The following is a 25,553-nucleotide window of genomic DNA, read 5'->3' as shown; positions in this document are numbered from 1 at the left end:
TCAATATATACCATGATTCAAGAAACCAAGGGTGGTAACTAAGGAAAAAATTTTAATGTCAACATATTATTGGTCCTTTTTTTTTCTTTGTGAAATGATTAAAGCAAATAATAGTATGGGTATACATTTCACACAAGTGGTTTTGGAAACTGACAAGCTCTCTCTCAGGAGAAAATTATGTTTGCACATCCAAGTATTTAATGTATAATTATCTTCCTGAGAAAAATTTGAGAGATTATGCAGGGCCAAAAAGAAGTCTCTATTCCTTAAATTTAATTCCATGTCCATGTTGCCTTCCACCAGGTGCCCACTACACCAATTCTGTCATGTTACCTGATGTATGAAGGACTTGACAGGAAGGAACAGACGCACTCTGGCCATTTTACCCTTCCACTACATAACCCCTCACATCCAAGGCAATGGATGCCCCATGAAAGAGTTTAATATATGAATATTCTTTGTTTCTAATATTCTAAAGGAATGTCTTTACATCATTTCTTCTTTTTACATGTTGGAATTTTCAACTTAAATTCTTGCTATTGAAAAGATGTCAGGCAGCTCAGATTCCATGTTATTAGAGGGATTAGGCAAATCATAGGTCCCAAAACGATGTGTTCAGTTTGATTTCAAGGTACACACCTGTCCTGATCATTGGTAATGGGAAGGGAGAGCCAGCCCAGGAGCCAAGATCCGGAGAGCTAGTCAAAGTAGCACAAACACAGCCCGCTACAGGCTGCGGAACTACTGAATTATAAGCATGTTGACTGTTTACTTACAGCTGCTTCGCCAGCTGGAGTTAGTCACATACAGATTTTTGCTTCATCTCTGGAATAACATTTTCAAGAATTTAAAAGAGGCATGTGAACTGAAGACTAGCACAAGGATTTCTTTGTCTCAACTTCAGTCTCTGAAGAAATTTGTTAATACGAATGATAGACCCAGGATTTTCACAAACTGACCTTTTGTCCCTTGAGCTCCAGTAATAAGGTTCCAATATCAAAAACATTCCGAAAAACACATGCCACATTATTCTAAAGCCTCCCCGATCCAGTGCCTTAGGATTATGACCATTTATGTGACTTGCCATTTCAAAATAATACCTACGAACTATATAAAACAGTGCCAGGCACATAGTAACTACAATAATTCTCGCATTTCATTATTCACTATTGAAACAATTCTTTATTATTACCTAAACAGAAATATATTGGAACAGACCTATGATCTCTCAGTTAATCATACTTTTAAATTTTAATAAAATTTAACTCATATGACACTATTTTTAGATCCATATTCATCTTGAACTTTTATTACGTTATATACTCTTTTAGGTTCTTTCCCTAAATGTGTAGGAAATTTTTAAAAGTATCTTAAATTAGCAGTCAAGTTTACAAATACGGTGCTAAGTTAACTCTCAAACATTAGTTTGTGCATATAGGTTACACGGCAAGACAATACTCTTCCTTCTCCAGGTTTTCTTTCTTTTACCACCCCACCTTTAATAAATCAATAAAGAGACAGCCTTGTGTGTTAACCCAGACAAGAATGTTCTGATCGGGGTCACTATTAGCAAGAAAACTCTCTAAATGCGTTATGGTTATTTCTCTTTCATAACTGGAAAAACTTCAACTTTCCCCTGCAAGGAATAATTAGAACCTATGCTGCACTTCCATAATGGAGCTGTGAATAATGTCCACACCCTTCAACTGGATAGAATTAGAATTTAAGGGTAAAGGCGGGAGACCAGGGAAGACCAAGTAAAATGCTGAGGAAGGCAAAGAGCAGGGAGCCCAGAAAGGAAATGGTCTTCGAGATGCCTCCCCCAAGGTCACACCATGAGAGGCATAAAGAGAGTTCACAGGGCAAATGAGGAAATGTTTTACAGATCATTTTCTTTTCATTGAACTGTATTTACACACTCTTCTAGATATTATGCACATAACTGAGGCTTAACAACCAAAAAGTCATTGTTTCAAAAGCTGAAATTAATTTTTTTGTCAGCAATTGCTCTGATCCTAGAAATGAAAAAAAGCAATCATTTTCTCACTACAAGACTTGTGTGTTTTCCTAATGACAGAGACACATTTTATCATAAGTGTTGCCTGGTAAGTATAATTTGTTATGTTTGCAAAATAACAATAATTGTCTCTTCTTGCAAATGATGCTCACAGAGATGTCAAGTTCTTCCAAAATTAAATGATTTACTTCTGTTTTTCATTGAGTAAAACAACTGACAGATTATCCTTAGACAGCTATTTCCTGGGCTGTATTTATTCAACAAAAGCAAACCCGCACAGGTAACAATTTACCAGAATCAAACACTGCTCTCTTAGTCTTTACGTTTCCTTGTTGGCGGTAGCATTCACAATGCAATGGTTACATTGTCAAGATTCCACTAGATTGCAATTCATTCCCCGCACACCATTACCCAACAGCCTAAAAGCAAATTCCCAACAACACATTAAGAGGCATGAAACAATTCTTGAAGAAAGGATGAGATTAGATATGAAGCAATACAGGAAAAGTTGGAGATGGGAATTACGCTTATCAAGTTGCCCATAAAGAAATGTCATTTGTGAGATCGAAGGACCTGCTGGGGCTGTCGGATGCACTGTGCCTAGGATCCGTCAGGTTGTAGCACTGTGCTTGGACTCAAAGAAACAAGCGTTCACTTATCTTGTAAAACGGCTCCCAAGATGGGCCAATTTGTCTGCCAGCGTTTATCCTTCCTTCAAGGTAACTTCACTAAGTGGAATTTTCCCAAATAAAAGCTGATTCTGAGGTGATGTATTTTTCTCTTTTTGTGTGTGTACATGTTCAGTGGAGCTCTTGGCTCTGAATATGCCTCACCTTTTTCCTGGGATTTTCCATAAACTTATTGATGAATACTGGAGCAAGCTATAATTAACTATGTATTGTCTATTGTCTAGACAAGGGGTGTCCTGGTAATTCAGATAATTGAAAGCTACTCATCATCCACAACTTGGATGCCCTACCTTTCTCTGATACTGTTTCTAGAATGTGCTAGAAGGTAGTAATGTCGGTCTCATCTCCTCAATGTTTTAAGCCTGCCTGCTTTGTAGAAAAGCCTCTAACAAGCAATGAAATTACCTAAGAGGCAAAAAGCAGGAGAGAGGGGGAAGAAATGCCAGAAATGTGTTAAAAAAGAAAAGCAAAGAAAAGAAACCTTTAAAAAATTAAACTGTTTCTGTAATTAAAATTTTTCCTACCAGGCAAGGGGCTCATTTTCTGTTTATGTGTTTATTTCTTTTATAAAGTCTGCATAAGATTTTTTTGTGAAGGAATCATTCGAATATTTTTCTTCTATAAACACCTTGTCATTTTAAGTGCTTTAACACTTTTAGTTTACCAGCCTGTCATCTAAGGAAATACCAATATCAAAAGCAAAGACCTCCCTTTGAAATTTTCCTTTTTCCTTTTGCCTTTTTCTCTCTTTAGTTTTCTCATGATATTTTAGTTTTTAAAAGAAAGAGGGGGGGGCATTTCAATTAGTACTCTCAAAATGATTCACTGCCATTTACTTGGAAACTAAGATATTTCCAAATGCTGTCCACTCTCATAATGGAATAAGACAATTACAGTTTTAAGAGTTCTGTAACTTCATTGCTCTTGTGGTTTTCCAAATATTTTCATTATGTGATAGAAAATGGCCTTCTGCTCAATCCACCAGATAAATCTGACCATGGAGTTACTTACAGGGGAACTGAAAAGTGCTGGTCTGTGCTTTTATTGCTCTATTTATAGAATGATGGCTAAACCTAACATTACCTTGTAACTCATGAATAGATTACACAGTCGGTTTTAGATATTTTTAAATCTGAATTCTTGACCATGTGAAAAATGTAACTACCCTAAAGTTTAGTGATTTGATTTTACAATTATGTCCCTTAAAAAAAAAGATAAAAATGATAGTGTTTTCACCCAATGACCACGCCAACGATAGACAATTCTCTCTCCTGTGTAAAATCTGAGTCACAGCCTCAGAATTTTGAAAAGTCTGAGCTAGGGGTCCTCAGCAATGCACCCTTTCAAAATCAGGGCGGGACTTTGCCCATCTTACCCTATAGTTCAGGTAGTGACTCAGGGCCAGTGGTAGATGGAGGATCCAAGATCACTTCTCTGTGCAAAAAAATCCTCCTCCTCGTAGTCCACTAATAATAGACATACATAAGTTGAGCTCTTTGTTGTCCCTGTAAGTTATTTTAAAAAAAGAAAGAAAAGTCAAAACAATAATATTGTAAAAGTTTGGAAAAGAATAAAAAATCAGACAAGAATTATATGAATTGAATTACACTGCTTCTAGTTGACACCAGCCGAAGAAAGAATAAGGAAAAAAGAGCAGATAGAATGAGTTCAAAATTTTTCTCAGCCACTTATAATTTGTGTGATCCCGACAAATTACTCTCTCTAAGCATAGTCTTACCTTGCAGAGTTGTTCTAACAATTGAATAAGATCACATGTGCAAAATTCTTAGCTGACAGTAGTCACTCACTAAGTGGCTATTTTTTCTGGGGTGCAATAGCTCACAGAGATGTGAAGTTCTTCCAAAATTAAATGATGGGGTGGGGCCGGAGCCATGGTAGGCCACTCACTAACATAGAGAAGCTCAAGAGCACACAAAGCCTCCAAGGAGTAAGATGCACGAATCACGATGAAATGGTCGATGTCCAGATCCATTATTTCTAAACATACTCCTTCCTAAACTTAAACTTGACCCGTTTCAGAGTGCATCTACATGTGGTGAAAGAAGCAAGGTTCCTTTTCCTACAACTCCTTTCAAATTAGCTTCTCCCAACTGACAAACAAACAAACAAAAAACCCATGCCTTTTGCCTATCACAAATTTGTTATGTCTCATCATTTGACAGTTAAAATGCTCTGCGTGGGCGGAGCCAAGATGGCGGCGTGAGTAGAGCAGTGGAAATCTCCTCCCAAAAACACATAGATCTATGAAAATATAACAAAGAAAACTCTTCCTAAAATAGAGACCAGAGGACACAGGACAACATCCAGACCACATCCACACATGCAGGAACCCAGCGCCTTGTGAAGGGGGTAAGATATAAGCCCCGGTCCAGCGGGACCCAAGTGCCCCTCCTCCAAGTTCCAGGCGGGTGGAAAGAAACCTGAGTGGTTTTTATGATGGCAAGTGCTTTTTGGAAGCCTTAAAGGGACAGGGACCCCAATACCAGCGAAACAGGACAGGAAGACTGGTGAGCAGGTGCCTGAGACTGGCGCCTGGGGACAAAGAAAATCGCGCATTTTTCCCAATACTAGGGAGGCAGGCCGGTGGGACCGGTGGGCTGGGGCCTGGGGCCGGTGCCTGAGGACAAAGAAAATCACGCGTTCCTCCCTTCTTTTTTCTTTTTGGCGAGTGCTTTGTGGAGGCCTTAGGGGGACAGGAACTCCAGAGCCAGGGAGGCAGGGCAGCAGGGCTGGTGAGCAGGTGCCTGGGACCGGCGCCTGAGGACAAAGAAAATCGCGTGTTTTCCTTTTTTTTTTTTTTTTTTCTTTTTCCTCTTTCATTGTTGCTGTTGTTGTTTTGGTTTGGAGAGTGCTTTTTGGAAGTCTTAAAGGGGCAGGACAGAACACTTAGTCCAGAGGCAGGGAATCTGGGGATCTCTGGGCACTCTAACCCCCTGGGCAACAGGGAACACAGAGGCCACTTACAGACATAAATAGCCTCCTGGCCACTCCCCCTCAAAGAGGGCTCCACCATTTTGGAGGAGCAGCCCCAGCCAGGCCATGCCCACAGCAACAGCAGAGATAAATTCCATAGCAAACGGACAGGTAGCAGAAGCCCTGTCTGTGCACAGCTGACAAGCATAAGCCACTAGAGGTCGCTATTCTCCCAGGAGAGAAAGGCCACAAACAAACAAGAAGGGAAGCTCTTCCAGTGGCCACTCGTACCAGCTCTGCAAACTATCTCTATCACCATGAAAAGGCAAAATTACAGGCAGACAAAGATCACAGAGACAACACCTGAGAAGGAGACAGACCTAACCAGTCCTCCTGAAAAAGAATTCAAAATAAAAATCATGAACATGCTCACAGAGATGCAGAGAAAAATGCAAGAGCAATGGGATGAGATGCAGAGAAAAATGCAACAGCAATGGGATGAAGTCCGGAGGGAGATCACAGATGTCAGGAAGGAGATCACAGAAGTGAAACAATCCCTGGAAGGATTTATAAGCAGAACGGATAAGATGCAAGAGGCCATTGAAGGAATAGAAGCTAGAGAACAAGAACGAATAGAAGCTGACATAGAGAGAGATAAAAGGATCTCCAGGAATGAAACAACACTAAGAGAACTATGCGACCAATTGAAGAGGAATAATATTCATATTATAGGGGTGCCAGAAGAAGAAGAAAGAGGAAAAGGGATAGAAAGTCTCTTTGAAGAAATGATTGCTGAAAACTTCCCCAAACTGGGGGAGGAAATAATCGAACAGATTACGGAATTACACAGAACCCCCAACAGAAAGGATCGAAGGAGGACAACACCAAGACACATAATAATTAAAATGGCAAGGATCAAGGACAAGGAAAGAGTTTTAAAGGCAGCTAGAGAGAAAAAGATCACCTATAAAGGAAAACCCATCAGGCTAACATCAGACTTCTCGACAGAAACCCTACAGGCCAGAAGAGAATGGTATGATATATTTAATACGATGAAACAGAAGGGCCTTGAACCAAGGACACTGTATCCTGCTCGACTATCATTTAAATATGATGGCAGGATTAAACAATTCCCAGACAAGCAAAAGCTGAGGGAATTTGCTTCCCACAAACCACCTCTACAGAGCATCCTACAGAGACTGCTCTAGATGGGAGAACTCCTAAAAAGAGCACAGAACAAAACACAACATATAAAGAATGGAGGAGGAGGAATAAGAAGGGAGAGAAGAAAAGAATCTCCAGACAGTGTATATAACAGCTCAATAGCGAGCTAAGTTAGGCAGTAAGATAATAAAGAAGCTAACCTTGAACCTTTGGTAACCACGAACCTAAAGCCTGCAATGGCAATAAGTACATATCTCTCAATAGTCACCCTACATGTAAATGGACTGAATGCACCAATCAAAAGACACAGAGTAATAGAATGGATAAAAAAGCAAGACCCATCTATATGCTGCTTACAAGAAACTCACCTTAAACCCAAAGATAAGCACAGACTAAAAGTCAAGGGATGGAAAACATATTTCAGGTAAACAACAGTGAGAAGAAAGCAGGAGTTGCAGTACTAATATCAGACAAAATAGACTTCAAAACAAAGAAAGTAACAAGAGATAAAGAAGGACATTACATAATGATAAAGGGCTCAGTCCAACAAGAGGATATAACCATTTTAAATATATATGCACCCAATACAGGAGCACCAGCATATGTGAAACAAATACTAACAGAACTAAAGAGGGAAATAGACTGCAATGCATTCATTTTAGGAGACTTCAACACACCACTCACCCCAAAGGATAGATCCACCAGGCAGAAAATAAGTAAGGACACACAGGCACTGAACAACACACTAGAACAGATGGACCTAATAGACATCTATAGAACTTTACATCCAAAAGCAACAGGATATGCATTCTTCTCAAGTGCACATGGAACATTCTCCAGAGTAGACCACATACTAGCTCACAAAAAGAGTTTCAGTAAATTCCAAAATATTGAAATTCTACCAACCAATTTTTCAGACCACAAAGGTATAAAAGTAGAAATAAATTCTACAAAGAAAACAAAAAGGCTCACAAACATTTGGAGGTTGAACAACATGCTACTAAATAATCAATGGATCAAGGAACAAATCAAAATAGAGATCAAGGAATATATAGAAACAAATGACAACAACAACACAAAGCGCCAAATTCTGTGGGATGCAGCGAAAGCAGTCTTAAGAGGAAAGTATATAGCAATCCAGGCATACCTGAAGAAGGAAGAACAATCCCAAATGAATAGTCTAACATCACAATTATCGAAACTGGAAAAAGAAGAACAAATTAGGCCTAAAGTCAGCAGAAGGAGGGACATAACAAAGATCAGAGAAGAAATACACAAAATTGAGAAGAATAAAACAATAGCCAAAATCAATGAAACCAAGAGCTGGTTCTTTGAGAAAATAAAGAAAATAGATAAGACTCTAGCCAAACTTATTAAGAGAAAAAGAGAATCAACACAAATCAACAGAATCAGAAATGAGAATGGAAAAATCACAACAGACTCCACAGAAATACAAAGAATTATTAAAGACTACTATGAAAACCTATATGCCAACAAGCTGGAAAACCTAGAAGAAATGGACAACTTCCTAGAAAAATACAACCTCCCATGACTGACCAAGGAAGAAACACAAAAGTTAAACAAACCAATTACGAGCAAAGAAATTGAAACGGTAATCAAAAGACTACCCAAGAATAAAACCCCGGGGCCGGAGGGATTTACCTAGGAATTTTATCAGACACACAGAGGACATAATACCCATTCTCCTTAAAGTGTTCCAAAAAATAGAAGAAGAGGGAATACTCCCAAACTCATTCTATGAAGCTAACATCACTCTAATACCAAAACCAGGCAAAGACCCCACCAAAAAAGAAAATTACAGACCAATATCTCTGATGAATGTAGATGCAAAAATACTCAACAAAATATTAGCAAACAGAATTCAACAGTATATCAAAAGGATCATACACCATGACCAAGTGGGATTCATCCCAGGGATGCAAGGATGGTACAAGATTTGAAAATCCATCACCATCATCCACCACATCAACAAAAAGAAAGACAAAAACCACATGATCATCTCCATAGATGCTGAAAAAGCATTTGACAAAATTCAACATCCATTCATGATAAAAACTCTCAGCAAAATGGGAATAGAGGGCAAGTACCTCAACATAATAAAGGCCATATATGATAAACCCACAGCCAGCATTATACTGAACAGCGAGAAGCTGAAAGCATTTCCTCTGAGATCGGGAACCAGACAGGGATGCCCACTCTCCCCACTGTTATTTAACATAGTACTGGAGGTCCTAGCCACGGCAATCAGACAAAACAAAGAAATACAAGGAATCCAGATTGGTAAAGAAGAAGTTAAACTGTCACTATTTGCAGATGACATGATATTGTACATAAAAAACCCTAAAGACTCCACTCCAAAACTACTAGAACTGATATCGGAATACAGCAAAGTTGCAGGATACAAAATTAACACACAGAAATCTGTAGCTTTCCTATACACTAACAATGAACCAATAGAAAGAGAAATCAGGAAAACAATTCCATTCACCATTGCATCAAAAAGAATAAAATACCTAGGAATAAACTTAACCAAAGAAGTGAAAGACTTATACTCTGAAAACTACAAGTCACTCTTAAGAGAAATTAAAGGGGACACTAATAAATGGAAACTCATCCCATGCTCATGGCTAGGAAGAATTAATATCGTCAAAATGGCCATCCTACCCAAAGCAACATACAGATTTGATGCAATCCCTCTCAAATTACCAGCAACATTCTTCAATGAATTGGAACAAATAATTCAAAAATTCATAAGAAAACACCAAAGACCCCGAATAGCCAAAGTAATCCTGAAAAAGAAGAATAAAGTAGGGGGGAATCTCACTCCCCAACTTCAAGCTCTACTACAAAGTCATAGTAATCAAGACAATCTGGTACTGGCACAAGAACAGAGCCACAGACCAGTGGAACAGAATAGAGACTCCAGAAATTAACCCAAACATATATGGTCAATTAATATTTGATAAAGGAGCCATGGACATACAATGGCAAAATGACAGTCTCTTCAACAGATGGTGCTGGCAAAACTGGACAGCTACATGTAGGAGAATGAAACTGGACCATTGTCTCACCCCATATACAAAGGTAAACTCAAAATGGATCAAAGACCTGAATGTAAGTCATGAAACCATTAAACTCTTGGAAAAAAACATAGGCAAAAACCTCTTAGACATAAACATGAGTGACCTCTTCTTGGACATATCTCCCCAGGCAAGGAAAACAACAGCAAAAATGAGCAAGTGGGACTACATTAAGCTGAAAAGCTTCTGTACAGCAAAGGACACCATCAATAGAACAAAAAGGAACCCTACAGTATGGGAGAATATTTTCATAAATAACAGATCCAATAAAGGTTTGACATCCAAAATATATAAAGAGCTCACACGCCTCAACAAACAAAAAACAAATAACCCAATTAAAAAATGGGCAGAGGAACTGAACAGACAGTTCTCTAAAAAAGAAATACAGATGGCCAACAGACACATGAAAAGATGCTCCACATCGCTAATTATCAGAGAAATGCAAATTAAAACTACAATGAGGTATCACCTCACACCAGTAAGGATAGCTGCCATCCAAAAGACAAACAACAACAAATGTTGGCGAGGCTGTGGAGAAAGGGGAACCCTCCTATACTGCTGGTGGGAATGTAAATTAGTTCAACCATTGTGGAAAGCAGTATGGAGGTTCATCAAAATGCTCAAAACAGACCTACCATTTGACCCAGGAATTCCACTCCTAGGAATTTACCCTAAGAACGCAGCAATCAAGTTTGAGAAAGACAGATGCACCCCTATGTTTATCGCAGCACTATTTACAATAGCCAAGAATTGGAAGCAACCTAAATGTCCATTGGTAGAGGAATGGATACAAAAGATGTGGTACATATACACAATGGAATACTACTCAGCCATAAGAAGCAGAAAAATCCTACCATTTGCAGCAACATGGATGGAGCTGGATAGTATTATGCTCAGTGAAATAAGCCAAGCGGTGAAAGAGAAATACCAAATGATTTCACTCATCTGAGGAGGACAAGAACAAAGGAAAAACTGAAGGAACAAAACAGCAGAGGAATTACAGAACCCAAAAATGGACTAACAGGTACCAAAGGGAAAGGAACTGGGGAGGATGGGTGGGCAGGGAGGGATAAGGGAGGGGAAGAAGAAGGGGGGTATTAAGATTAGCATGCATGGCGGGGAGGGAGAATGGGGAGGGTGGGCTGTACAACACAGAGAGGACAAGTAGTGATTCTACAACATTTTGTTAAGCGGATGGACAGTAACCGTAATGTGGTTTTTAGGGGGTCCTGATGTAGGGGAGAGCATAGCAAACATAGTATTCTTCATGTAAGTGTAGATTAAAGATTAAAAAAAAAGAAAGAAAAGGGGGATTACTCCTTGATAGGATAAAACTATTGGTAAATCAAAGATTAACACATGCTTTAAATATCCTTAATGTTGATCACTTAAAGGGTGTCAGATGATCAGCTATGGAGGTACTCTTTTCTGATAATATGCCTTTCTCTTAATAAAAAAAAAAAAGCAGTTCCTGTGTGCTGACCTCCAATGAGTTCTACACAGTGGTATAGAGGGCATGTCAAAGTGTGGGCAAAGGGTCTGTTTGTTTCTATGCAGAAGATCAAGGCCTAGCTTGGATACCCAGAAAATGAACTAAGATACTACATGAGGAGGAGCTTCCAGCATCAGCACTCTCTGGAGGACTTGTGCCGGGGGATGATCATCAAAAAGCCTCCACAGGGATCCGGGCGATGCTGAGGTTCTGGCTGCGTACACCTCACCGTTTCCTGGACTTGCCATTGGAATGAGGAGGGAGATGTCTAGGCTGGCATGTGCATACAGTGAGACAATGAATTTGACCAGATCTGTACTGTTGGAACTCAACCAGGAGTTGGGAGGGGTGCAAGTTGTAGCACTCCAAAATCTTACGACTATAGACTATCTACGGTTAAAAGAACATATGGGATGTGAACAGATCCCAGAAATGGGCTGCTTTAATTTGTCTGATTTCTCTCAGACTGTTCAAGTACAGTTGGACAATATCCATCATATCATAGACACATTTTCACGAACGCCTAGGGTGCCTAAATGGTTTTCTTGGTTTCACTGGAGATGGCTGGTAATTATAGATTTGCTTTGTTTATGTTACCGTATTCCTATTATGTTAATATGTGAGCGCAAGTTAGTTAGTAGTTTAAAACCTATACATGCTTAAGGTACTCTACAGGAAGATATGTCAAAGAAATAATCAATCCTCCCATGTTTTCTTCCATATGCTACATTTGTAGCTTTTCTTCTTTCTTCCTAATTACAACCCTCAAATAGAATTCGTGCCTCATATCGAATTTACCGAGCATCATAATTCCTCCAGGTGGTAAAGCTCGAGACAAGTGCTGGGCCTAGAAGCCACAGGGCATAAATCTGCAAAGAAGTAAAAAGCTAACCTTTTCAAACAATATGGCTTCTCTCTCACTTACCAACTTTACATTTCCCTGTATGGCCCCAGAAGATGACTGGTTAGCCAGAGACGGGTAAGATTCCTCAAGGGAGGAACAACCTAAGACAGGCACAGTCGCAGGGGGGCCATCAGGTGAGAAATTGGGGATCAACAGAGGTGAGGCTCAGAACCTCACCCCCCCTGCTTTGAGAGAAATCTTCTGCATCCGTGGATGTTTTGCTGCCCTTGTCTAGCTTGGATTAATACTTAATCCATAGGCACACACCTGATCATCTGATCATCTACAATTGCTGTCTTACAGCACTAAACTATGTTTTCTACCTTTATCTTGCATCTACCTACCACTTCAGCATTTTATTAAAAATAAAAATAATAATAATAATAAAGGGAGAAATATGGGATCCACATATAAACCAAGTATAAAAATCAAACGAATATTCATATTTGATCTGATTGTTTACAGTTCATAATGCGCAATCAAAACCGAAAGTTTCTGTGATGAATGCCCTTGTACTGTTCACCATGTAAGAACTTATTCACTATGTAAGAATTCGTTCACCATGTAAGAACTTGTTTGTTATGCTTCAGAAGATTAGAGACTGATGAGAATTAGGCTTGAGATGGATTAATGATTGTACATTGAGCATTGACCCCCCTATACTGAATTTTATTGTTAACAACCATTTGATCAATAAATATGAGAGATGCCCTCTCAAAAAAAAATTGTTTACTTCCAATTAAGTGTCAGAAGGTATTATTCCCTTACTACACTGAGTAAATTAACAAAATATGGTCAACATAGTTAAAAGAAAAAAATCAATATAGTTAACAGAAAAAAACGGCATGAGTGTGAAATGTGTTTTAGCATACCACATATGATTTTAGTGGGGGGAAAAACCTACTATAAGAGTAAAAATCTTATTTTGCATTTGCTGAAAATTTTCATCTAACAAAAACTTGCTCCATTTTTATCAGGCCTCAGAAACAGAACGAATAACTGCTGACACTGCAGATGCTCCCCAGAAGCTGGTTACTCATCAAAATGAATGTCAGACCGATATTTAATAGGTTTTGTGTGGAAAGAAGGAAATGGTGAAAAGTCCAGTTAAAATATGTCTGACCAAGATACATTTTTTACATTCCAGCAAACTTTGCTCTTAGTTTGGTCTAAGTATTAAAAACAGGGCAGCATAAACTATAATCTATATCCCTGGATAATGTAGATGATGATAATGAAGATAATGATATAATTTGACTATAAATTCCGTTTATAAAGAAGCATTCTGTAGCATGAGTAACTGAACTACCAGCTATTTTTATAAAGCAAATAACCTATAGTAGGACATACTATCTACACATGCATATGTTCACATACATGTGCGTGCATGTGTATAGACAGAGAGGAGTTACATATATCCTTAACTACTAATCTAAACTCAAGAGAGCTATGCGCATTTTTCTTCAAAATTTACTCTTTAGCAAAGCCTGAGATGAAAAATCACTAGGTTATTTGTTATCTTTCTCAAGAAAAAAAAACATATACTAATTGTGATTGTTCACACATTTTGCAGCAGAAATATTGACTCTGATTACAGGTTATTGCCTCAGATCCCTCTGGCAGTGTTAGCTATTATATGGTGTATGCACTACATCTTCTGACTAAAAATGAAAAATTCCAAATTCTAAAGCACACCTTTTCTCAGAGAATTTAGATGAGGTTTGTGGACCTATATTATTAAACCTTATAACCCAGAGACTGGAGGGATCATTTTCCCTAATTCAGATTTTTATACTGCAAACACAATCATCTCAGATACTCTGCAACAAATAAAAGAAATTTGTTGGCACACATAATTGAAAAGACTAGCAATAGTGTGGGCTTCACCAGAGTTTGGTCACAGCATCATCAGAGCTCTGTTTTCTGGCATTGTTCTGAGCTGTACCCCTTCCAGTGACTTTCAGCTGGCTCTAGACAACAAATATCTGCAGTGCTAATGGCAGTTGGTAGGTCACCACTGGCTATCATTGCTTTCTGCTCCTACATATCAAGCCTGGGTCCTGAGTTTCACTCTGTGTTGAGCATCTTAGTCATAAACTTGGATTGAGGATAGGATGCATTAATTGGTTAAGCTTCTGTCACGTGCTATATCCTTACACAGAATATAGGATCAGCCTCCTAAAACTACCAAACTCTGCAAGTTAAAATCAGGGTCTCTTGGAAAGAGATATTAGCTTTGGGGAATCAGTCAACATGATCACGATATAATCCACCTTGCAGAATTGTGGAGATTGAGACCCCAAAACAGCCTAACATAGCAAAAGACAGATTTTAAGCTGAGATTCATATGACACTGAAATCTACCCTTAATTTCTCAAAGCTTTGTTTTAAGACTGATTTTAATTTCTCTGTAGTTGAATCTTTTTCTGGAGAGTTTTCAGTATAGGTAAAATTTTAGATTCCATTTATATTTGTGAAATATATACAATGAAAAATCATTTATTTTGAAATATTTTCCATACTTTAAAATGTAAAACTAACTTTTACATAAGAATACATAAGAATAACATGTATACAACACATAACATGTATATATACCTACATATGGAGAGATATATAGATATATATGATACATAAGAAAAGCACAATAGTTTGTTTTCCATACAAATGAATATTAAACTTTATACAGAAATAGTTAAGTGTTTTCTTTTTGAAATTATTACACTGAGAAATCAAATGTGCTGAAGTAATATCAGAAATGATTTAGATAAATTATTCTGATTATCCATTTAAGGACTAATTGATAATGAAAAAATTCACTACTTTCATATACATAATAAATGTATATTGTCATAACTGGAAGCAACATATAATTTAAGTGTTGTATAGTGATGACAGAAAGAGAAAATCAAGTATCAACGTTTTATTTCAAATACATTTTTATATTTCCATCAGTGGAGTTTACACACTTTTCTATACAACAGATATTTATGGAATATTTGGGATCATCTAGTCTCGATCTTTCTTTTCTTATAGTTCCTTTTATTGTTATTATCAGAAAAGAGATCCAAAGAGGCTAAATGACATCCTGAAGTTGACAGAGGCCAGAGTGGCATCAGGGACCCCGAATGCTACAGTCTCAGGAGTGTCAATGTATTTTCCCTCCTTGGCTCTAGAAAATTGAGCTGGAGCTTTGGAAGGAGAATTTGCTGACATGGCACACACAATGGTTTGTCTACAGTTCACAGAGAGTGGTCCCTTGGGGAACCAGCAAGGTGTGAGGGCTCTAGGAAAAGCCCAGGTTGTAACCTTCCAACAAGTTTTCAAACCAACATCACATCTTAGTGTTCTCACCTGAAAAATGAAGGAACCAGTAGGTGATATATATATTCAAACAAGGGCTGTTTGGTTTAATTAGCTATAACCAAGGTTGCATGCAACATGCGTTATTCTGCAAGGTTTTATCCTTTGGATGCAGTTCCACATTCTCCTCATTCACATTGATTATCTTCTTTTCTGACAATCTCTCTTTTAATGCATATACAACTCATATAAGGTATAAGTGGCATGACTGCAGAAAATGTTTATTACGTCCTTACATGCTTGCTAATATGCTAAGAGGTTTATGTGTATTTCACCCAAGGGAAGCACCTTCAAAGTAGGTTCTACTATAACACCCATTTTGCTCATAAAGAAGCTGACCAAAGAGAGGTTAAATGACTTCCATGAAGTGACAGAGCAAGGGATTCAACCCTGAGCACAATGCCATTCTTATTCCAATGTCTTTAGCCTTACTAGTTTCACTATCTTCCAGATAAGGTGTCAGCAAATATCTTCAGAAAAATAACATTAAAAGTATGTTTTTCAATAATATTCACTTGGTATTGTACTTTTAAGTATGGTGTTTAAACATTATCATTCACAATCCAGAATGTCTGGCTGTCCTTCCTTATTCAAATTGCCTCCTCTAGCAGCTTTATTTCCTTTAGGAACTGGTTAGACTATAAATAAATTAAAAAGTTTAAAGGTTTTTAGAAATTATTTAAGAAGGAGGAAAATGAACAAGATCAAATGAAAAAGAACTAATCATTAAACACACTTGACAAGAATACGGCAATAGAGGCGTGGGTCACAGCCAGCTGTGTTACGTGTCATGTGTGATTTGCCATATTGACTAATGAGAAATAGTATTCTTTTCATGAAAATTCCTCAAACATGCAGAAAATGATTCTTGGTACATAATTAAAGTGGGTTAGGTAAGCCATGATCTCTGCTAGGATAACAGGCTTGCCAAGGACCCTGGTTTCCAGAAATGAGTAAGTACTTCCCTGACTGTGCCTCACGAAGTGTGAAGTGGCCCCGCAACTAGACAACTGGTAAACCATATCCAATCACCTTCTTTTCTCTCTTTCCGTATCATACCACTGCTTCACTTAGCAATTCTCACTATGTTGCTACAATATCTCGGAACAGATAGATCACTTGTCAGCAGCTGAAACGGCTATATGGATGGAGAGACTTCCTGCAAGAAATGGATTTGCTTATTATAGTCATTTGCTGGAGCCGCCTGAATCTCAAACAGTTCAAACGGTTGAGCATGACAGCTTCAGTTACAAGAGTCAGAATAATACTCTCATCTTTCAGTCAAAGGGTCCCCATCCTTAAAGTTCATAATTATCTAATTAATGCAATTCAACTGAACTAACATTTGTTGATGCTACATTAAATTCAGTTTTTAAGATCTGGTTATACAAGGGTGACTAATATGATCTTATATTGCAATGACGGAGGGATAAGACAAGTACAAATTGACCCCAGAAAAACCTTATCACATGGATATAGAGAGGGTAATGGGAGTGAGAGACAGGGAAAATTATCTTTTTAAAATTTAAAGTATACTGAGTCCATTTACTTTGACCAAAACCATAAATATACAGCTTTCTATCAATATTTACATCCTATTAAAACTGCTTTAAAAAGCATTTACTACTTTAATAACATTATTCTGCAAATTCTTAGAGTCTTATTTTTTAATGTGTCAGATAATTTCTACTTGTAGAGATTCCCTGTCCTTCATTTCACCAGAAAGTACACACGCACTAAAAAAGTAACTTTGGTTTCAGTCAGTGCTGTTAAAATAGTCACTACACTTGATGCAGACATTTCAAGTATGTTCAAATATGTCTTTAGTGTGAATTGAAACTAAGGTGGTTTTCCTCTGACCTCAAGTGTTAGGTATGATCTGAAGGTCTATCAAGGACCCAGCAGGTTGCAGGTGCAGCAACACTTCACTGATCATCTATATTCAGAGGCCAGGGGCACTGGATGCATATGGGGAGGGGGAGGTTTATAAGCATTAGGCCTTACTGATTCTAAGGAAGTGTCTAGGAAAATCATTATTATTCTGATAGATTCTATCAAGGATCTTTCTACTTTTCCTTTTTATTAATAACATCCACAGTTTCAGTTAATAAAATGTTGTCAAAACCTTAGACAACAAAAATGAAAACACTTCTTAGCACTAGAGTGCTTTGTGTTTTAAATGTTTTTCTATATTATTTTATGAGATCCTCAGAATTATTTTCCAGAGTATACAGGATAGGTATTATTATGAGTGTCAAATATGAATATAGAGCACAGGATGTGTGGTGTTTAATGAGATTTCATGTAAGGGTTAATATTTTTTAAATTCTTGGGTCAAAAACTTTACTATATTAGCTTTTGTAAAACACAAACATTTAATCACACAGTTTGTGATAACCTACTAAAAACAAATCTCATTTCTTCATTCTTATTTATCCTGCTTTGAGGATTATCTTTCACTTTCACAACAGAATTAAATTTCTGTGTTTGATGTGGTAATCCCAAGTGAGCAAAACCTTTTGGGGAGAATTCTGTGGGTTTCTTTCCTAATTCCTTCTCTCATTAGTCCTCCCTATTAGAGACCAACAAAAAATATGTCTTCCCACAAAAATATCAGAATGATATGTGAGGAGCTATCCTTTGTAACAATACTGGAGGGTTCAAGGAACTCTAGCATTAGAATTGGACAACAGCCACTCATAAGCTGCTTATTTCAGCTGTCTCCCTCTGGAATAATTTGTCTCAGTTTTATAGACATGAGGATTAATACCAACAAGGATTTATTACTGCACATTGCAGTATAGAAATGTGATTAGGAACTTCAAAGTTAAAATAACTTACTGCTGGACTAGAAATTGAAAGACAGTACATCAGAGATATTCCTTTAATAAGTAAGTTAAAGTCTCCTGTGTCCCCAGTGCTACCCAGAATGACATGGACTGGCGAGAAAGATGAGATCACTTACAGAAAATACAGAACTAATATTTTCCTGTACATTGGAAGGTAAGGGTATTTTTTTAGATTTCAACCCTTCTATAAAAGTTATTTTTGGAATATAGGGAAGCTATATTGTGTTCTCATCATATCTCAAGACACTTTATAATGTGTCTTTATTCTTGGAATTTTGACTTTATCTTCATTTTTATATGTATATGATAATATTTTGGCAAATAAGTTAATTTTTTACAAAAAATACACCTAATTGTACCATGCCTTAGTTCATTGTTTTGTCTAGAACTTGTAAAACATTGTTAAATATTAATGCTGTTATTGGCATTCTGGACACTTCCAATATTTCACTTCATATTATGATGTTTGCTATGGAGTGACTGATATATATATATATTTTTACCAATCTTAGTGTTTGTAGAATATTTTAAAGCTTGCTAAAATTCTTGTCCATTGGTTGATTGATTGGGTGGTTTTGTAAATGGATGTTCAATTGTTCCTTTCAGAAACAGTGGTATATGTTAACAAATATTGAGGCTGTTGATATATTTAATTAACATATATATAATAATTTAATAAATATATAATTAATAAATAAATATTTGATCTGATTTTCATCATTGTTATAGTTTTATGTATTTTTTTACTGTATGACAAAGAATAGAGACTAAATACATAATTATTGAATAAGTTGAAAATTCAGAAAAAATCCCAGTACCCTTCTCACTTCAAGAAAGATGTCCATATCTTAGTGTTCATTTGACTTGGTTTTATGCTGGTATATCATGCAATGTAATTTAACTCAGTTTTCTGGTTTTCCATCCCCCCTTAGTGATTTAAAATGTAAGCATAGTTCATAGCAATGAACACCTATATTACGAAGCAAGCAATATCCCAAATATACAATCTAACTCTACACCTTAAGAAACTAGAAATAGGATAAACTGAGCCAAAGTTAGCAGGAGGAAAGGAATTATACAGATTAGAGCAGAAATAAATAAGACAGACAACAGAAAAAAGAAATGGTCACTCAAACTAAGAGTATTTTTCAAAGATAAACAAAACTGACACTTTTTAGTTATACTAATCAAGGAAAAAAGAGGACCCAAATCACCAAAATTATAAATGAAAAAAGAGACATTATAACTTATACCACAGAAATACAAAGGGTCATAGACACTACTAGGAACAACTGTATGCCAACAAACGAGACAACCTAGAAGAAATAGAAAAATTTGTAGAAACATACGACTTGCCAAGACTAAATTAGGAAAAAACAGAAACTTTGAATAGACCAATTACTAGTAAGATTGAATCAGTATTCAAAAATCTTCCAATGAAGAAAATCCCAGAACCAGATGGCTTCACCTGTAAATTCTATCCAACATCTAAGGAAGAACTAATGCCAATCCTTCTCAAACTCTTCCAAAAAATCAAAGAGGAAGGAATACTCCCACATTCATTTTAGAAAGCTAGCATCATTCTGATACCAAAGCCAGATAAGGAAACTACTAGAAAAGAACATTACAGGCTAATATCCTTGATGGATATAGGTGCAAATATTCTCAACAAAGAACTAGCAAACGGAAATCAACAGTATGTCAAAAGGATAATTCACCATGATCAAGTGGAATTTATTCTTGGGGTGCAAGAATGATTCAACATATGCAAATCAATCAAAGTGATACAGTACATTAAGAGAATGAAAGAAAAAATCATATGATCATCTCAATAGAAGCAGAAAAAAGCATTAGACAATTGCAACATCCACTTGTTATAAAAATCTTAACAAAATAGACACAAAAGGAATATATCTCAACATAATAAAGGCCATACATGACAAGCCCATGCCTGACATCATAATCAGTAGCTCAAATTTGACAACTTGTCCTGTAGGATCAGGAAGAAGACAGGGGCGCTCACTGTCACCGCTGCGAAGTCTAGAAGTCCTCGCTGGAGCCATCAGGCGAGATAAAGAAACAAAATGCGTAAGAACAGCCTTGTAAAATCATATTGGCAAGGGTTGTTGGCCATGTGACAGTGTTTGTATCTCTTATTTAAAGTTCATGCTATTAATTAATAAATGTCTGCTTGTCTGCTTTAAAAAAAAGAATTAGAAAGGAAGAATTAAAATTGTCTCTATTTACAGATGACATGATTTTTATGCAGAGAAAATCCTAAAGACACAACCAAAAACTATAAGAACTAATCAACAAATTCAGTAAGTTGCATGATACAAAATTAATATATAAAACTCAGTAATGTCTCTATACACTAAGAATTTTCTGAAAAAAAGAAATAAAGAAATACATCACATTTACAATAGCATCCATCCGAGTGTCCATCAGTGGATGAATAGATAATGAAGTTGTGGTGTATATATACAATGGAATAATATTCAGCCATAAAAAGTGAAATTCTACCATCTGCAACAACATGGATGGATGTTAAAGGCATTGTGTTAAATGAAATGAGAAAGACAAATAATGTCTGAGCGCACTTTTATATGTGAGTCTGATAAAATAAACCCAAGAAGCTCAGCTCATAGAAAAAGATCAGAAGCAGGGCTTGGAGGCAGGGAGACCTGGAGGAGGGAGGTCAAAGGTACAAAGGTTCCAGTTATAAAATAAAGAAGTTCTAGGGATGCAGAGTACAACATGGTGACTAGAGCTAACTCTCCTGTATCATATACAGGAAAGTTATTAAGTCCTATGAGTTCTCATTAGAAGAGTACACAAATTTTTCCTTTTTTTCTTGTTTTATCTTTTCATTTTATTGTATCTATATAAGATGGATGCTAGCTGAACCTATCATGGTAATCATTTCACAATATATGTAAACCAAACCATCATATGTATACCTAAATCTTATACAGTGATACCGTCAATTATTTCTCAGTGAAATTAGAAAAAATAAAAATAATGAAAATGTAAGCATATTCTTGTCTCATCCTGGTGCAGAACTCCACCTTATATTCTTCTATGCTGCCAGTTTCCTTGATATCAAACTCGAGACCTGCATTGTTGTGCTCTTTCTTTCAACTAATTTATATTCTCTCCCTGGACCAGAGGTAACGTACTCAGTTGCTCACATCACGCTCAGCACACAGGGATTCCAGGGGCTTTCTACGGGCTCATCTCCTCGTGAAGCACCACAGTGATGGAGACCATAGGATTCCTTTGTTACTCAGGGGCTCCCAAAGGGCAGGGGTCACGGAGGGCTGGTGGGGAGGGAGGGAGAAGGGGGTCGAGGGGTGTTGACAGGCACACATTGCGTTTGGGGAATCATGGGGAAGACAGTGTAGCGCAGAGAAGACAGTGACTCTGTGGCATCCTACTGCACTGATGGACCGTGACTGCAATGGGGTGTGGGGGGGACTCGATAATATGGATGAATGTAGTAGCCACATTGTTTTTTCATGTGAAACCTTCATAAGAGTGTATATAAATAATACCTTAATAAAAAAATTTTAAAAAAGAAAATGCAGCATTCACACCCTTCAGCCACAGGATAGGTAGGGATCTGATCTGATCCGATCCCCACTCCCTCAAAAAAAAAAAACTAAACAAGATGATCCTAAAGCTACCTTCTGTTCCAGAATTCTAGGATTCTGTCAATTAATAGCATTTATTCCTATTCCACGATAGGTCAGTCCTACTGTTTAAAAAAATAACCTATACCAGGTTTTTTTCTTTTGCCAATGTTTGGCTAGTATTTATTTACTATATATAACATGAAGAGGAATTGATACCTTGCATATATAGACAAATGGAATAAAATAATTTCAAATAATTCCTTACTTTATCAATTATAGATATACAGAAGAAAAATGATATGGAAACTAATTAATTTTATAGTTACACTTTAAGAAAAATTTTAAAAGTTTTATATTTCAAATCTAGTGGTCTGACAAATGGCCTAAGAAAATTATTCTATATTACATAAAATACTATAAAAAAGGTAAGCCTGATAGGATCCACTCTGCGGAAAGGGCCTTCTCAGGATTGTCACAGTTGCACATAGAATGGGGAGCAGTGTCTCAGATGTATTTGAGCAGAGATCAACCTTACCTTAAAAGACCCTTATACTCTGGTGAATTCATGCCCAACATAAGCCATGATGAAAATGCAGTTATTCTTGTAAGAGTTTATTTTCTGGTAATACCTGGCACCTCATAGGGAAATAAAAGTCATAAAGGTGGTATTGGTTTCTGGAAGAAATGTACATTGGAAACTGTAGTAATCATCCACTTTTCCTAACTGTGATTACTTCAAATCTATTTTGTACAGTGACAGTGTTTAAATAATAATGTTATTTTGTGTTTGTTGATGTTAGTGTATTCTATGTAAATTCTGTAAATCATAATCTTTATTTCTTACTGTCATCCTGCTAAGATATCTGCCTTACCCTACCTAGCTTTCCAAAGTCTGCTCTACTATCCTGTATTTCATTATGGTCATTCTGCAGTCAGCCCACAGCTTATTTTCAGAAATTAAAGCCCTCTTAAGACAAATGTAAACTCTTTCTCTTCTTTCCTCTCTCTCTATCTGCCTCTATGTCCCTTCCTCCCTTCTTCCTTCTCTCCCTTTCTAGTGCTGGTTAGATCTTTCCAAAATATCCTGAGGATATTTATAAAGCAGAACATTTTGCAAAGGACAACATATTTTGTCATTTGCCATTATATTTCAATGATTTTTATCATTCTAGTTTAATATTGAATTATTTTTGAATAATTGAAATATTTGGCTTTGCCATTATATTTCAATGATTTTTACAATTCTAGTTAGAATACAGTTGTTATATTTAGTATAAATTTCTGTAAAGTGAGATAAATTAATCTGTAGAAAGGAAAACTTGGTTACCATGAAGGAAAAGGTGTTTAATGTTTCAGCAGAACTCCTGGTATACAGGGGTAACTTAAAAAAGAACCATTGGCCAATGTATTTAGGCTACTAGTCCTCAATCATTACTGTACATTACAAATACTTAGAGGACCGGATAAAACACAGATTGCTGAGTTCCGCCCCCAAAGTTTCTCATTGAGTAGGTTTGGGATAAGGCTGGAGAATTTGTTTTGAAATCGCTTTCATGTAATGCCAATGCTTTTGTTTCAGGGACCATTTTTCAGGATGACTGATTTAGGCTCTAGTCAAAAGAAATCTAATTGTTCCTGGGGGTTTACATATATATACCTTCTGTAAATAGTATTTAAGGAAATACGATTTCTATGACAAGGATTTGGTGACTTTACGTGCAAAAGTAAGTTTTCATCATTCGGGGATTATCCCTGAATTATAGCTGGTGAATTATCCCTGCTTAATACTTTGAATATTTTTGTCCTTTGCCATTTGATGGTTTTTATTTTTATTCTTATCTACCTCTAATGAAGGAGAGCTGTTGTGGAACTCCTTATATAACACTAAGTACTAGAAAATTTGAAAGCAGGTTTGGCTGCATTAGTTTACTGCAAAATATATGTCTGCATAACAGTGACCTTTGATCTGTGAACAGAGAAGAATGTCTATATTCCTGGTATATTTTAAAGTCACTTTTCAAAATAAAGGAATGAAAGGAAGAAGAAAGAAAGGAAGAAAATACTCTCCAAATCAGATACCCAGAATAGTCAACCCAAATTGATTGAGTTAATATTTTAATACAGTGTAAGCTTTTTTAATACTCTCATTTTGTATTATCAGTGACATTACAGCTTTCTAAATAAAGATACTTTTTTATTCATGAAAAACTATCTTTAATGTTTAGCTGCACACCAAACATTTTATTAACATTTTGTCTTGAGTTCTTCTTGGCATGATATTTCCATGCATATTCGGCCCATGACATTTTTTGGGCTGATGAACACTGTATAATGCTATGTGGATTCTTCCAGTCCATAGGAATTTTGCATTGGAAGCCCACAAGACCAAAGTATGTGTCCTTTGGCTTTTATGATCTGTGAGTAATAGGTCAACTGAATTCCTGTATACAAACATGAAAAACAAAGAGTGAAAAATACTAATATCATTTTTGACTGATGAAATGCATAGATACATGTGATCATTTACCTTATTTCTACCCATATGCAAAATACATTATTTAGCTCATTGTGAAAAAATGCATCAGAAAGATTTTAATTTTTTTAAAATTAAACAAGTTATTTTGTTGACAGTATGTGCTGAATGTTAACGGAACTCTTTAGTACTGGTTTATCTGGAAAGTTATCAAATAGCCATAGAAACTGGCAATTCAGAAATCAACCAATAGAAATCTTCCACAAGTGATCTCAATTCTTCTAGAGCCAGAAAATTCCAGTTGACTGCAGTTAGAGTAAATTATCTGGAAATGCAGCTTAAAAATAACATTTATATAGAATTCTAACCATATGCTGGCATATATTATCTCTTAATAAAATTTTCTCTTTTAAATTAAAGGGGTCATAAGATAGAGAATGTTGTAACTTTTTCTAGAAGGGCTTCATGAGTAATGGTAATGAGTATTTGTAAATCATTGAGTTTCATTTATTTCTATGTCTGAAGAAAATAAAAGAACAATATTTGTTAACTTTTAATTTCTGTCCTCTCCATGAAGATGCTGCTTTTGTTTTGTCTCAATGTTAAGTAATCATTTTAATGGAATTTTCAAATTCTTAAAGTTTTAGGAATTTTACTCAGTAATGTAAAGCCCTCAAAAAATTGATCATCATTTCCCAATCACTTAGTGAACTGAACCATTATGAGGTCCCAGCCAGTCAACAGGAAAAATACTAAGTATGAAGTAAAGACATTGAGGTCACAAGGTAGCTGATATTTTTAAAAGGCTACAAGAGTTCCTGTCAAGGAGAAAGTGTACAGAGTACACCTATTAAAAGCCATGGCTTGATCTGATTCCATCTTTCATTCAGGAATGGCATGAAGGAAATCTTACTAATCTCCAGAAATACCCA

At 36.5% G+C, this 25,553-nt stretch overlaps 1 long non-coding RNA gene across 2 annotated transcripts in view; it reads right to left on the bottom strand.

Annotated features, from left to right (window-relative positions):
• LOC140847056 (uncharacterized) overlaps positions 1-25,553 on the bottom strand; it is a 50,681-nt gene that overhangs the window by 9,755 nt on the left and 15,373 nt on the right. Inside the window, exon 5 of one of the 2 annotated variants that reach the window (XR_012126661.1) lies at positions 24,280-24,589. The exons of the other annotated variant lie outside the window; for it this stretch is intronic. This is a non-coding gene — a long non-coding RNA (uncharacterized lncRNA). Of the gene's footprint in view, positions 1-24,279; positions 24,590-25,553 lie in introns of those variants that run through there. 2 annotated transcript variants of the gene reach the window in all.

Source organism: Manis javanica, chromosome 17 (genome assembly GCF_040802235.1).
Source record: "Manis javanica isolate MJ-LG chromosome 17, MJ_LKY, whole genome shotgun sequence".
Classification (NCBI taxonomy): domain Eukaryota; kingdom Metazoa; phylum Chordata; class Mammalia; order Pholidota; family Manidae; genus Manis; species Manis javanica.
The sequence above is the reverse complement of the archived record's forward strand: the minus strand, read 5'-3'. Positions and strand labels throughout refer to the sequence as shown.